Source organism: Kogia breviceps, chromosome 17, assembly GCF_026419965.1.
Source record: "Kogia breviceps isolate mKogBre1 chromosome 17, mKogBre1 haplotype 1, whole genome shotgun sequence".
In the NCBI taxonomy this organism is placed as follows: Eukaryota; Metazoa; Chordata; class Mammalia; order Artiodactyla; family Physeteridae; genus Kogia; species Kogia breviceps.
This window is the reverse complement of record NC_081326.1, coordinates 7,443,633-7,457,529: the sequence shown is the minus strand read 5'-3', so window position 1 is coordinate 7,457,529 and position 13,897 is coordinate 7,443,633. Positions and strand designations below refer to the sequence as shown.

The window sequence follows — 13,897 nt, the reverse complement described above, 5'->3', positions numbered from 1 at the left end:
GGCTCACTCAAAGATAGAGCCATTAAACCCACCGGCCCCCCCTTTGCACTCAGCGTTTTTCCCCACGTATCTGTGTGACGAGGGCGCTTTCTCTGGGAGGGATTTGGCAGACGAGGAAAGCAGCGGGAATCAGAACTAAGAAAACCGCCTGGCGAGAATGAGGAGCAGCAGAGGTTGGAGGAAAGGGGCCGTTGGCGTAACTTTCTCCTCAACGAGAGCTACGATTTTTGAGCTCTTATTGCCTCAGAACTTGGGGCGGTTTTTGCTTTGTTTCAGGGTGAGCGCCATTGTTTAATAATCAGACATAAAGGTGGGCATGTTAATAAAAAGAAAGAAGGCATTTGTTCTTTGCTTCTCAAAGTACGGTCCATGGGTTAGCAGCGCCGGCGGCTAATTAGGAGCTCGTTAGGAGTCACGGGTGTCAGGAGCCACCCAGACCTGCCGAATGGCTAGCAGAACCCCCAGTCAGTTCGGATGCACGTTAACGTTTGAGAAGCGCTGACCTAAAGGATTGACCATCAAAGGGGTTGAGAAGGTAGGTCAAACCCCCTGAATTCAGAGCTCACTCTGTCTGCGGACAGCAGTGCTACTTTGTCCAAGAGGAGAGTGAAAGCACTCCCAGTGTGCTTTTGGAGCACTGACACTCGTAAAAGACCACCTCATTAATTGTTCTCACACGTGCTGGCATGCTCTGTATACCAACCAAAAGCAGTGAAGCAAGGAAGGAGGAAGGAAGCAAGTGAAAGCAAGAGAGAGGGAGAGAGAAAAAGGAAAGAGGGAAAAATCTGACCTGTCGAAGTTTGATTTATTTTGTCCACACATAAGACTAGATGTCTTTTATTTACAGAGCCTGGGATTGGAGTTCCCAAGTGCCATTTCCAGGCCCACGGATTCTCTCTTAACTCCCTCCAAAACTACAAACTAGTGAACACTGAGTGCACTATGTACTTGACACACATACAGGTGTGGAACTTTACTTAGGACATTTGAGCCATAATACAGGCTGAACTGACATGATGTTATTCTAAGGAGAGTAGATGGAGAGAGGTCTGAACAATACCTTCAAATTGGAGATGTGGCGAAAAGGGTCCAGAAGACAAGAGTGGATCATCTCAAACACATATGGGGAAAACCCTACTGGCTCAGAAGTCAGGAAGAAGAAAGCTCACAGAGAATTAGCCCCCCGCATAGAAACTGTCATGTGATAACAGGTCCGTAAAGGGGGAGAATAGGGTTACCTGGCCAGAGACAAGATGATAAGGGGCTGTGGGAATCAGCAGAAATAGTGGAGAATAATGAACTTATTAACTGAATAAATGAAAGCTTTTTTATGGAGACAAGAGTGACCAGTTGATTTCTACATCCATGAGGAATCAAGCCAAAGAAGATAAACTTCCATTAAGCTAAGAAAAACTTGGATTGAAAAACAATCACAGTTTTCTCTAGAGAAATGTACACCTGGAACTGACATTGGAGGCTACAGTCTTAGAGTAATACTGTGGATCTTCTCCTGAAATTTAGTCCAGTAAATAAACAACTGGATAAAATGAACAATAATCAAAACAATAAAAATTCGGGAGAAAGATGTAATGGGGAAAAGATCCCTGTTAGCTTAAGGGGTATTTCTGGGCTGATTGCATGCGGCCGGACTTCATACTTTGTATACCCATTCTGCTGTGCTACGTCCTCTGGGTCACCATTTAACGGGAAAGCAGAGAAGCTCCAAGTCAGCCTGGATCCATTTACGAAGGATGCCTCTGCTGGGGAATTGTGTAAAATCGTGAATAGGCTTCTCAGGGTTACTAAGGTGTCCCTTTGTGAAACCTGCAGAAGTGAAAAGACACCACCCATTCTGGAGTTCTAGATTCCCCCATCGGGGAAATGAATGACCTTCTAGCTTTATACTCCATGATTCTAAAGGCTGCACCTCTCTGGGAACATGTCTACAGAAGTGTTATGACACCACTCTGCTGGAAGATGTGTTTTCTGTTCACCTTTAAATCCATCATAAAAATGAGAAAGTTCGGTTACTGAAAATATGGAAAAAGCAAAATATCCCTTAACAGAAAAAACAAAAGGGGAAGCCAGGACGGTGGCACTTTAGAAAAATTAATGAGCTCAGTATAATATCTTAGTCAAAGAAAAGCATTGCTTCTGAGACAGATGTCTGTAAATCTCATGGAAGCAGCATCGTTTTGAAATTTCCCCAGCCACAGGAAATTGTCTCAGGCACAGGAAGAAGTAGTATTGAAGGCACGACATTCCTGGCCAGAGTTTCTGGTTCAAGCAGCTAGAACTGGCAATGTATATATACATTTTCAAAGATTGTCTGGGCTGAACCGTTCTCTGCAGACAGATAAGGGAGTTTTAAGAATCTGGTTGCTTGGGGACTTGAGAAGTCCAGTTTACTGTGGATATTACCAATCTAAGGACAATATAAAGGTGACCAGATTTCCCTCCTCTCTCAAATCCATTTCACCAGATACTTTCACTAGTTTTCTTGGTTTGAATTCAAAAGTGAGTGAATGTTAGATGCAGATAGGATTAATTCATAGCAGTAAATAACTTTTGACAAAATGCTATTATTCCTCATTCAGGAGGAGTATTTGATGTGAATTTTTCCTCAAAACTTCTTTCAGCAGATCCTTGTTTGTGACTATTTTTTTTTTTTTGACAATGCCTCTGATAATGAGCAAGCTGATTTAGACAAAACTTGCTTCTTTTCCTTTTTAAAGAGGCAGAGTAAATGTACGACGGGGATTTTTTTTAATCAACCTTTTCTGTGCTTTGGTTTAAACTTGGTTGTTACATGTGACTGACATTATTCCCATATGAAATTATAATCCATCTCTTTTTTAATAAAGATGTTGATTTTATGAAAAACAATTTGCTAAAAAACCCAGCATTTTGCTGTTTGGTAACAACTGATTAAATGAGTACCCACGAAGAGATTTTTATTTATGACAGGCTCGGGCACTTATTTTCTGAGGTCTGTTAGCTCTTATAAAACAGATGATCCTGGCTAAATCAAAGAGGTGCTATGACTTGTGTTTGGACCTTCAAGATATTTGAAGACCCTAACTTCCTTTTTTCAGCTGAGATAGAAAATCTTAGCACTCTAAAAGCAGAACCTGGTAGAAGACAGTTACATAAAATGCCTTTTCCATTTTTTTTCCACTCTATTACCCTTTTACTATTATAGGAAGATGGTGTTATCGCCTGATTACTGAGAAAGCACACAGAAATCTCGCCTTCCAAATCCGAGTCAGTCCTTGACTAGGATGAACAAAGCCAGGCCATCTGCTCTGAATATCATTACTACTTTGGCCATTTGGGCAAGGGATCTATCTTCTCTGCTTCAAAGAGAGGTTTTAGATTGGAAAATTGAAATTAAATAAATAGACAGGAAGAGACATTTGGACAAATAACACTTTCCAAAGAGAGCCCTATTAGTTAGGTTATTATCGTCATGATCATTTTAATTTTCATTCTGGACACAGAGTTAACCTTTGGGGTCTCCATTTTACAAAACATTTCAGTAAAAACTTAATCCCAGAGTTTCTGCAGTAAACGCTTAGGAAGGAAAGCCAGCATGTGGGTGAATATGAGTCATTAGTCACACCCCCCCCCCCCCCGCTTCCTGGTGATTCTCCACTGGAAAACCAGAAACATGGATTGAGTTTATACAGCTATTTCACCGGAATAATACTCTACCGCAGGCCATGTTAATTTCCTGAACTAAACAGTCCTTAATCTGCTGAAAGGCAGCTGGCTAACTGCTGGTGTCTGGCAAGTGCCCCATCTGTCCCCTGCCCAGGGTCTCTGTCTACTGTCTTCACTTTCCCGTTCTCTCAAGCAGGCGCCTCTCTTTGTTTTCAGGGGTGTAGTCCACCTGAACTTTCCTGTCTGTGCCTGAAAACTTGGGCTCCTTTCCTCTATCCTGCGGCTTTGTCTAAGTGACAAGGCACAGTTGTGTTGACTGTAGTTACAGCGCTGGCGATGGTGGAGGTCATGACGGTGGTGGTGGAGGTGGGGGGCTGATGGTGCGAGGAGCGCAGGCTGAGCCGGCCCGGGGGGGTGGGGTGGGGGGTGGGAGGATGGACCACGGAGGCGGTGAGAGTGGGGTGCGAGGCGGATGGAGTGAGCAGGGATTGCAGATGGGAGCTGTCCACGCACCCGAGTGCTGAAACGCCGCAGCCATGGCATCGCCCGAGCGGAGAAAGGCGCGGAGGCGCTGCAAATATAGAAGGGAGAAAAAAAAGGCAACAAATACCTTCACACGGCCGCCCAGCCTTGCTTTGGGAATGTGTTTCTGCAGGTGTCCTCGTTGCTGAGCTGAGTGGGTGAGATCCCCTATTCTGGCAGGTTCGGGCTCAGATTTCTCTAGAAAGCTGTGAATGAGAGCCCTGGCTCTTAGGGGCTGTGATTTTGGTAGGAGGCGTGTGCGCCCGAGACTCTGTCCTTCTATATGGAGCCTGGCTTTCCCCTGGGTCCTAAATGCCTCCGCAACGTTGGTTTTCCCCGGTTCCGTCAAGACAATACTAAGAATTACTGTAATTTTGTAACATCTGGGACAAAAAGTATTTACTTACCATTACCCCCCCCCCCGACAGACACAAACCTTAAAAACAAAACCTTTTAAGCAGATTAGTGCAAGCGCTGAAACAAGACTCGTGTGTGTGTGTGTGTGTGTGTGTGTGTGTGTGTGTGTGTAAATTTAACAGATGAGAAAGTATCACAAACCTATAGGGGAAAGGATGGATTGTTTCATTAACAAATGGTGGTAAGAAAATGAACGATTTGGAAAAGGCTCAAATTAAAGCCCCATCGTACCAAATTAATTCCACCTAGATTAAAGAGCTAAATGAGAAAGTAAAATAAAATTTAGAAAACAACTAGAAGAACATAAGAAATATGTTTACTGATTTCAGCATAAGGAAGGCTTTCTAAGCACCAGAGGAATAGAAGCAGTCATAAAGAAAAAGGGGCAATAAGCTTGAGTGCATAAGAATACTTCTGAATGTAAAAATGTCGTTAACAACATAAATATAAATGACCACTTGGAAAAAATTGCAACAAATATATGTTTCATACATAAAATATCTCATATATCAAAAGAAATACACTATCAGCCCAAGGGGAAAAAAAAAAAAGGACAAGCACATGACAAAGAATTCACTAAAGAAAGGTGAATGCATTATAAACCTATTTTTTTTTAAATCAACCTCTCCTGTAAAGAGATATGTAATTTAAAATAGTGGATTTTGGCTGAGGGTTTAAATCTACTTAATATCTCATGTTGTTGAGATAACGGTGAGGAAGTGTAACCTTTCTATAAGTCTATTTTGCAAGATACATTGAGTCATAATATACATACATTTAGACCCAATAATTCCACTTTATGCACCTTATCCTGGGGATATAATCAGATATGCAGGTAAGGATTTATGTACATAAATTTAATTTAGGACCATAGAAACTGTCAAAAATAATGAAAGAATCACATTTTTGTATACAGCCTATAATATTTGCAGCTATTAGAAACATATTTTTGAAGACTACTATAGACAAAGAAACATGCTCACAAAATGGTAAGTGAAGAAAAAGCTAGATAGCAGATACAGTACCCCCCATTATAAAGTTTTCATATTTACTCATAAAAAAGAAACATTAAACATTTTAATGCAATCTTTTTTTTTTTTTTTTTTTTTTTTTTTTTTTTTTTTTTTTTTTTGCGGTATTCGGGCCTCTCACTGCTGTGGCCTCTCCCGTTGCGGAGCACAGGCTCCGGACGCGCAGGCCTAACGGCCGTGGCTCACAGGCTTAGTTGCTCCGCGGCATGTGGGATCTTCCCGGACCAGGGCATGAACCCGTGTCTCCTGCATTGGCAGGCGGATTCTCAACCACTGCGCCACCAGGGAAGCCCTAATGCAATCTTTTTATCGTGTATTTCACAGAGCCTTTAAAATTGTCAGAATTTTTCCAACTCTGACCTAGCATTATGTGTTTATTTACCTATCTGTATATTATCTCTCTCTCCAATAGACTGTAAGCGCCACGTGCTAGAAAATTTGTCTCTTCTGTTCAGGACTGCTTCCCAGTCCACCTAGAAGAATGCCTGAATGTCACAGAAGTTCAGTAAATACTTGAGAAATAGAAAAATGAATGAACGAATGACATAACCCCCCACATACCAATATGTTTTAAAACATTTTACAAAGCTATGCATTTCATATAAAAAGTTATCCAAAAAGGTATAGTGCACCAAAACGACCTGAGGTTGCTGCTGAGTTTCAATCACATATCAGCTTAAAGGGACGTCTTCAAAAGTATAACTAATCATGGACATGACTTGCAAAGTAGCACTAAATGGGAACTTTTTAGGAGAAAAAAGTTTTCTCATTAATTTGCAGTCGAATACTGCTCACTTCCTCTTGATCATGACCCCTTTAAAAGCTGTGTAGACTTCCCTTTCTTCTGAGATGTTAATAACTATTCTGCTTCTCTTCCTCCTTTCATCAATTTTATAACCACTAATAGAAATATAAACCAAGACCAAGACGTAAGTGTTTCATTAGCCTATGATATAAAAAGACTTTTTCAAAGTTTCAAATGAGCTACCTTTGCTCAGCTTCTGTTCTCTTACAGTTTTTTTTTCCACTGTCAGTTGTGACTTTTGAATGACATCAGTGATAACCTAGCCAAGTTTTATTTGTATTTGTAGAAACAAAAATCATGCGTGTGTGTGTGTGTGTGTTGTATGTGTGTTGTGTGTGTGTACTCTCCTTCCCGAGAAATCTTTATAGAAGAAAACTCTCCCCACTTGTATGAGGCTGAGACATAACCCAGAGCGCTCCTGCCTGATCGAGTGATAGGACCTACAGAGATAGGTAGAGTGACCACAGAAGCTACTGGCTGCCAGAATATAGTGTTATATTCTGAAAGTTTTAAAAAACAGTTTTAAAATTGACTTGCACTGATCCGAGTGAAAAAAAAGTTTTTTTTTTTTTTAAAATCTCACTTTTATTTATGATTAGAACAGATAAATTCACTATATTACCAGATTTACTTCTTCCCAAAGTGCCAGTGAAAGTATAGCATTTCACTTTGTATTTAAGGATATTATCCTTGTATTGTTTACCATAATATACCATTCTACACCGCTTAAAATTTCCGTGTAAGAAAAACTGCCCTTGACTGAGTAGATGTGTCTTCACTGTGTTGGATCTTTGTTTCCAGGATTCAGATTATCTTTGCTCAGAGCCTTCGCTTGGTAACTGCTAACCAGAGGCTTCTGTGATGGGTTTCTTTTCTTTCCTCACCCTGATTGAAATTGTTCTCACGCTTGGCACACTCTACTTACCCTCCATTTCAGCTTCTCGTATTTCTGAGCCGCCTACATATCTGTTGGCAGGGCTCCTCCATATCCCCTTTGTGTATGAGTAGCCAATACCAGGCGTTCAAGCGCGGTCTGCTCATCTGCTCACACACATCTTTCCTGGTCCCTGACCTCGCGCCCGACATTCCTAAGTCAGTGACTCATTTCCGTACTGCCTTAAAGGACCCTGTTAATGTTGGATTTGCTGTGGTCTAGGTTTGGTTAATGGGAAGGTACTTTCTGTGGTTGACTAGTGACAGATGAAGGTTTTATCCATGTGGGAATGCTCTAAAGTCTTAAAGAGTCCAGGCAGATGGGATAACACCCAGAGAAATCTTGATATTTATAAGAGGGATGTTAGGATGATATTACAGTGGTAAGATAGCACATTTCTAGACAATTGGATGTTTAAGGACTGGGTAATACATAAAGACTAAGGTCAAATTGCAAAAGTAAGAATATTTTACTTAGCCATAAGGATAATTCATTCTCCTTATGTATGTTTTGTAATGTACATCTCAATTTATTTATTTATTTTTATAAATTTATTTATTTATGGCTGCACTGGGTCTTTGTTGCTGCTCACGGGCTTTCTCTAGTTGCGGCGAATGGGGGCTACTCTTCATTGCGGTGCACGGGCGTCTCATTGAGGTGGCTTCTCTTGTAGCAGAGCTCAGGCTCTAGGCACACGGGCTTCAGTAGTTGTGGCTCGAAGGCTCTAGAGTGTAGGCTCAGGAGTTGTGGCACACGGGCTCAGTAGTTGTGGCACACAGGCTCAGTAGTTGTGGCTCGCGGGCTCTAGAGCACAGGCTCAGTAGTTGTGGCGCACGGGGTTAGTTGCTCCGCGGCATGTGGGATCTTCCTGGACCAGGGCTCGAACCCATGTCTCCTGCATTGGCAGGCGGATACTTAACCACTGCACCACCAGGGAAGCCCTCAATTTATTATTATAAGAGATTGCCACTGATATTTTTACTATCTAATATGCAGGCCAATGTTGAAGTTTTAGAGTTTGTATTAGTCAGGATAGGCTAGGTAATGCTGAAAGAACAAATTAACTCTGCACTGCCAGTGGCTTCCCACAGCAGTGTCTTCTTCCTTGTTTACGCTTGTTTGAGGGCTGGAGGGGAGAGGAGCTGTGTTGCATCTAGTCATCTAAGGGCCAGGTGAGGAATTGGCATAGCAGGGAAGAACAATGCATGGAGAACTTAGACCTGCTTGGAAGTAACACACATCTTTTCTGCTCACAGCCCATTGGCCAGAACAAGTCACATGGCCCTGCCTATATAAAAGGGAGCTGGGAAATGTGTACAAGCACAGGGATATTTGATGAGCAGTCAATATTTATACAACAGTCTACCCCTGTGGTTACCAAAAATGTCTTAACACACATAGAACATACTCAACCCATCTCCAAAGATTAATTTATTCACTACATCTAGCTCCAAGTTTCAGATCTCTAGGTTTTATGGAGTTGTCTTATCGAGATGTGATCCTCTGTCCTAAAGATGTATTAAAATTCAAATAACTTGCAACCCATCTGCCAACATACCCAACATACAACAGTAAGAGAGGGACAGGGTAACCACAACAAACACTCCCGTTTGGAAAGGGAAGGATGGGAGGATGCCTGGCAGTCAGTGAGCCCAGTAATTCTGAAATCACACTGAACGGGTGCGGCCAAGACCTCCTACACTGGGGGTTAGAGGGGTTTTTGATTACAGTCTTACTCTGGTCTCTGGGAAAAGCTTCTTATTCCTTTGTTCTCTGTGACCGCCGGCACCACATCTGAAAGATTGCTGTTTTTTCCATTATACACCTTGGCCGCATCCAAAATGGGAATTACAGAATATGCCCTTAGTTGGAATTGAATTTCCAATTTTAGTTTCAATTTCTATTTCACTTGGGTCACAGCAAACATCCAGTTCTTTGAGTAGCAGTATGCACTCAAGAAAGCACACAACCACATCGTTCAACATTTATAAAACCCAGCATTTATTTCCTCCAAAGTCTAAACGAGTAGGCAAGCTAAACCGGTGGTAAAGTGGTTGACCAACTGTATCTCTGAATTGGTCAGTTTTTCTCTGTCTTGACCACTACCAGATATCTTCTGCTTGTTGTCATTTCAAGGGTTCTTGGAGAGATTCGGGGAACGAGTGTCACAGGTTGCTCCATGACTGCTGTGACAGGTTGGGTGTATCTTCCAGCTGGGACCTGGATGGTATCGATACACCTCATATTCCACTGGCTCAAGGTTGCAGCATTCAGTGCTGCATCGTTAAGCTGGAGTGTTCGTGGACTGTTGTCCTCTCATCTGTCCTGGGCAAGGTGACCATATGCTCATCACAGTATCCCACTTCCTTTGGAGTGACGTGTTCACATCTGGTCAGTTTTGCACGTAAGGCAGCTGCGAGCGAGTGGTTGCAAACAAGATGAGGCATCCTTTACAATAGTTTGGAAGATATGTACTTCAACCTCCTTAGGGGATACAGTTTTTCAGACCATTACCTTCCATAGGAGAATGAGGGGGGCACAAGAGTTATTTCAGTTCTCTAAGACTCATGAACTTTTTATTCCAAGTTCATAGGTTTTTTGAAAGTATCATTCTCTGAATACTTTGGAGGTGCATTGTCTGTCTGGCTTAATCGGTTTCATATTATAACATCCACAGTATAGTTCTTTGGAGACATAGACTTCAGATCTGCTATAGTTATTTGCTTTTTTATCCCCTCAATATATTTTTTACCTCTCAGTATATTTGAGCCTCTCTGGAGTAGTAAGTGGTAAGGCCAGATCGTTTATCTTATCTTTTTCTGGAAAAAGTCTAAACCATTGAGAGGTTTTAAGTAACCATCAAGTAACATCCTTAATCTGATTCTTGCCAAAAATATATGTTTTAATGGACTTTTCCTCAAGTTCTTTCTTAATTTTAACTCTTTGTTTGGGAGTAAAAATCAATCAGCTATTCCAACATGGTAAAGTGTTGGATTTCTAGAAGTCTCTATTTCCTTGTATTTCTACTTATAAAACCAGTCATCCTTTTCTTTCTCTCTTTCCTATCTTGTAAAACACAACAAATAATAACCAAGACATTCTCCCACAAACACTTTGTTTTTCACTCACTTTCCCCTAGAAATTTGAGTTCTTTAAATAGGCAAACTTACCAAGTTACTGCAGGTGACAATTTTGCCAGATGTTCTCCCGCTGCATGACGCGGATTATGTGCCTTACCTTTGACATCAGACTCCTAACCACATATTGCCAACCATTAAGTCAACACTACACAATTTATTTTTTAATACAGCACTTCACTTCCAGGAGATGGTAGGCTATGCTTCAGTGGTAAGTAGCTCCAAAGGTCTCAGAGTCTTCATACCACAAAATCTTATTTCTCATGCTGGAGGCTCAGTGCTGGTTGACAGGCAGATGGGGTGCAGGGGAGAGTGAAGGGCTCTGCTCCTCAAACTCAGACTTAGGGAAGCGCCATCACGACAGGAAGAACGAGTCCATGAGAACTCACACTGACTCTTCCTGCTCCGACCCGGAGGCGGCACGTGTCATTTCTACTCATAGCCCATTGACCAAAGTTGTTTGCTCCTACTTGAATGCACGGAGCTGGGAGCACGGGAGAGAGTAGTTGACGTGCAGCAGTTCGGCTTTAATGGGGAAGTGCAAACCCAAGCTCACTTCCATGCTTGAGAGACGAAAAACAAAGCCCTAACAGTGCGTCATTGTACTCTGACAATGGGGAAGTGCAAACCCAAGCTCACTTCCATGCTTGAGAGACGAAAAACAAAGCCCTAACAGTGCGTCATTGTACTCTGACACTCCTTGGAGGGAATCATCGTGCAGGATCAAACAGTAGCGAGTGCTCAAGGTTGGAAATTCTTGACAGAAGGAGTACAGTAATTCAACCTGTAGAGAATGTCTACCATGTTTCAAACAAGGAAGCATAACCACTGCTATCAGAACTACTGCTTTCTATGACTGGAAAACAAAAGAACTCGGCAATCAGTATCAGTATGATTGAAGAAAAGAGCATGAGGTTTGGCGTTCAAAGGCTTTGGTTCAAGTGTCTGCTTCTTACTAGCTGTGGGATCTCAGGCGAATTACTACAGTAAACACAGGTTTTCTGTCTGGACTATATACCTTTGTAGAAACTCCTCTTCCCCCACTATCGAAAATTCCTGTCCAGACCGTGTCACGGGCGGTCACGTGACACTCTGATTAATTGCTGCTGTGGAGCGCCACGTGGGTAAACAAAGTAGGAGGAGATGAAGCCCACGAGAGTTTGAAAACCTCTGGAGAGTGTATCATTTCGTGGCATCGATGGCGGCAGATCTCCTGCCCCACTCCCCCCCGCCCGCCCCTCTTCCCGTTCGCCCTCAACGATGTTTCAGATCCTCCTCATCCTTCCAAGCCCATCTCTTCCACAGAGCTTCGCCGGAGACTGGGCTCCGGCATTGCTGTGATTGATAGGCTTCCCGCCATCGCCGTGCGCTGGGCGAGTGGTGCCGTGACTCTGGTTGTAGTCCTTTTAAGCACTGGGAAGACTTAGAGAACAAAGGTCTTGGCACCATTCATTGTCTTCCAGAGGGCAGGAAGCTCAAGCAGGAAAGTCACAGTTTGGTGACTTAAGACTGTCTCAAGACCGTCTGCTCCTTGGGATCAAAATGGAGGTCGAATTCATCTTTGTTTCCCCAGGCACCGGGCACAAGGGCCAGTCACCCAGGGAGTCATGAGGACACTCAGGCAGCCTCTGGAGAGGCCCGTGTGGGAAGAAACTGAGGCCTCCCATGAGCTACAAGCACCTTGGAAGCAGATCTTCCAGCTCCAGTCACTTCTGATGACTGTGGCCCTGGTGACATCTCGGCCACAGCCTCATGGGACGCCCTGGGCCCGAATCACCCGGCTGAGCAGTTCCCACATTAATGAACTGCACAAACAATATCATGATGGTTATGGAGTTTCTTGTACAAAAGAATGGCCTGGGGACTTTCCTCGTGGCGCAGTGGTTAAGAATCCGCCCGCCAATGCAGGGGACACGGGTTTGAGCCCTGGTCTGGGAAGATCCCACATGCCGCGGAGCTACTAAGCCCGTGCGCCACAACTACTGAGCCTGCTCTCTAGAGCCCGTGAGCCACAACTACTGAAGCCCACGTGCCTAGAGCCCGTGCTCCACAACAAGAGAAGCCACCGTGATGAGAAGCCCGTGCACCTCAACAAAGAGTAGCCCCTGCTCGCCGCAACTAGAGAAAGCCCGCAGGCAGCAACGAAGACCCAACACAGCCAAAATTATAAATAAAGTAATTAATTAAGTTTTTTTAAAAAGCCTGGCCTGGAATGGAGTGGCATCTGTATTAATGCTTCCTGCAGATGGTTGCATCCATGTCATCAGAGCCTCCTTGCCTTCGTGGGGCTCTGGTTGTAATATATGTTGTCCGTGTTGCCACAAAGCAGCCTAAAGCTTTCCATGACTTTACACCAGCGTATGAGGCTGAGAATGTTTGGAAATGTGCCCAGGGTGCCAGCTCGGACAGTAGCGTAGACAGAGCATCCCCGGACGTCACAGGCAGGTGTACCAGACTTGGTGCTGCACCCTTTTCTCACGCTTAGCACCGCGTGTGGACTGCGTTTGAGTCCTTTTCTGCGTGTGACACTGCACACTGCGTGTGCTCTACAGACGCGGGAACCGTATTCAAGGACTGTTAGTTGGACGGTGTTTTATATTGGTTTCACTCACCATAGCCTATCAGACAGTGGTGCCAATTTTAAAGCAAGAAGTACCCTGCTGTAGGGAACTTCCCGTGACGTTCCATGGACCATTCCCTCCCTGAGCCACACCAGGGAGTTAGGTGTCACTGAAGGGTGGCTTGGATTCTCTAAGGAAAAGCGTCAAAAGCAACGGAGAGTCGATGCTCAGCTTCTAGGGGAGTTCATGGTTAAGTCTGTCAGGCTGGGCTCTAGTGTGGCATTTCCCCAGCAAGTGCCTCTCATTTAAGTAGAATGTTTAATTATGAGATTGAGGAAAGGAGGAGGCGCTCCAGATTCAGAATTCAGAAGAAAATGACAACCGGGCTGATCACTGCTTCTGTATTAGTCAGGGTTCTCCAGAGAAACGGTACCGATAGGTTATATATGTATATACGCACATACACACTTGTATCTCTATCTCTATCTCTATCTCTGTACTTCACGGCCGACACATTCGAGAGAGAGTCTTTGGGTGAGGAGTGGGGGCAATGCACGTCTACTTCACCACTGCTGGAGCCCCTGACCTCAGCCCCTGGCAGGGTCGCTCCTTGTCCGGGGCGGCGGAACCACCTGCCGCTCTGGGGATGGAAACGTCAGCCTTGCTCACGTGTTCTGCGTTTGTCTGCGTGCTGCAGTCGGGCAAGTACATGCTCACTCCACACTCGTGGTGTAGTTCTTGAAGTTTTATACTATTTTTGTGATACTGAAGTATTTGCTTTAATTCTAAATAAAAATGTATCTTTAAGAATAAAAAGAAAACCTATG

General features: G+C 43.6%; 1 protein-coding gene and 1 long non-coding RNA gene across 4 annotated transcripts in view; one reads left to right on the top strand and one right to left on the bottom strand.

The window, feature by feature from the left end:
- CLVS1 (clavesin 1) overlaps positions 1-13,897 on the bottom strand; it is a 240,996-nt gene that overhangs the window by 156,262 nt on the left and 70,837 nt on the right. Inside the window, exon 1 of one of the 3 annotated variants that reach the window (XM_059043116.2) lies at positions 4,274-4,440. The exons of the other annotated variants lie outside the window; for them this stretch is intronic. The gene's annotated coding sequence lies outside the window, so the exon portion shown is untranslated. Of the gene's footprint in view, positions 1-4,273; positions 4,441-13,897 lie in introns of those variants that run through there. 3 annotated transcript variants of the gene reach the window in all.
- The window catches only part of LOC136792943 (uncharacterized), a 137,578-nt gene that overhangs the window by 94,580 nt on the left and 29,101 nt on the right, over positions 1-13,897 (top strand). The window lies entirely within an intron of this gene.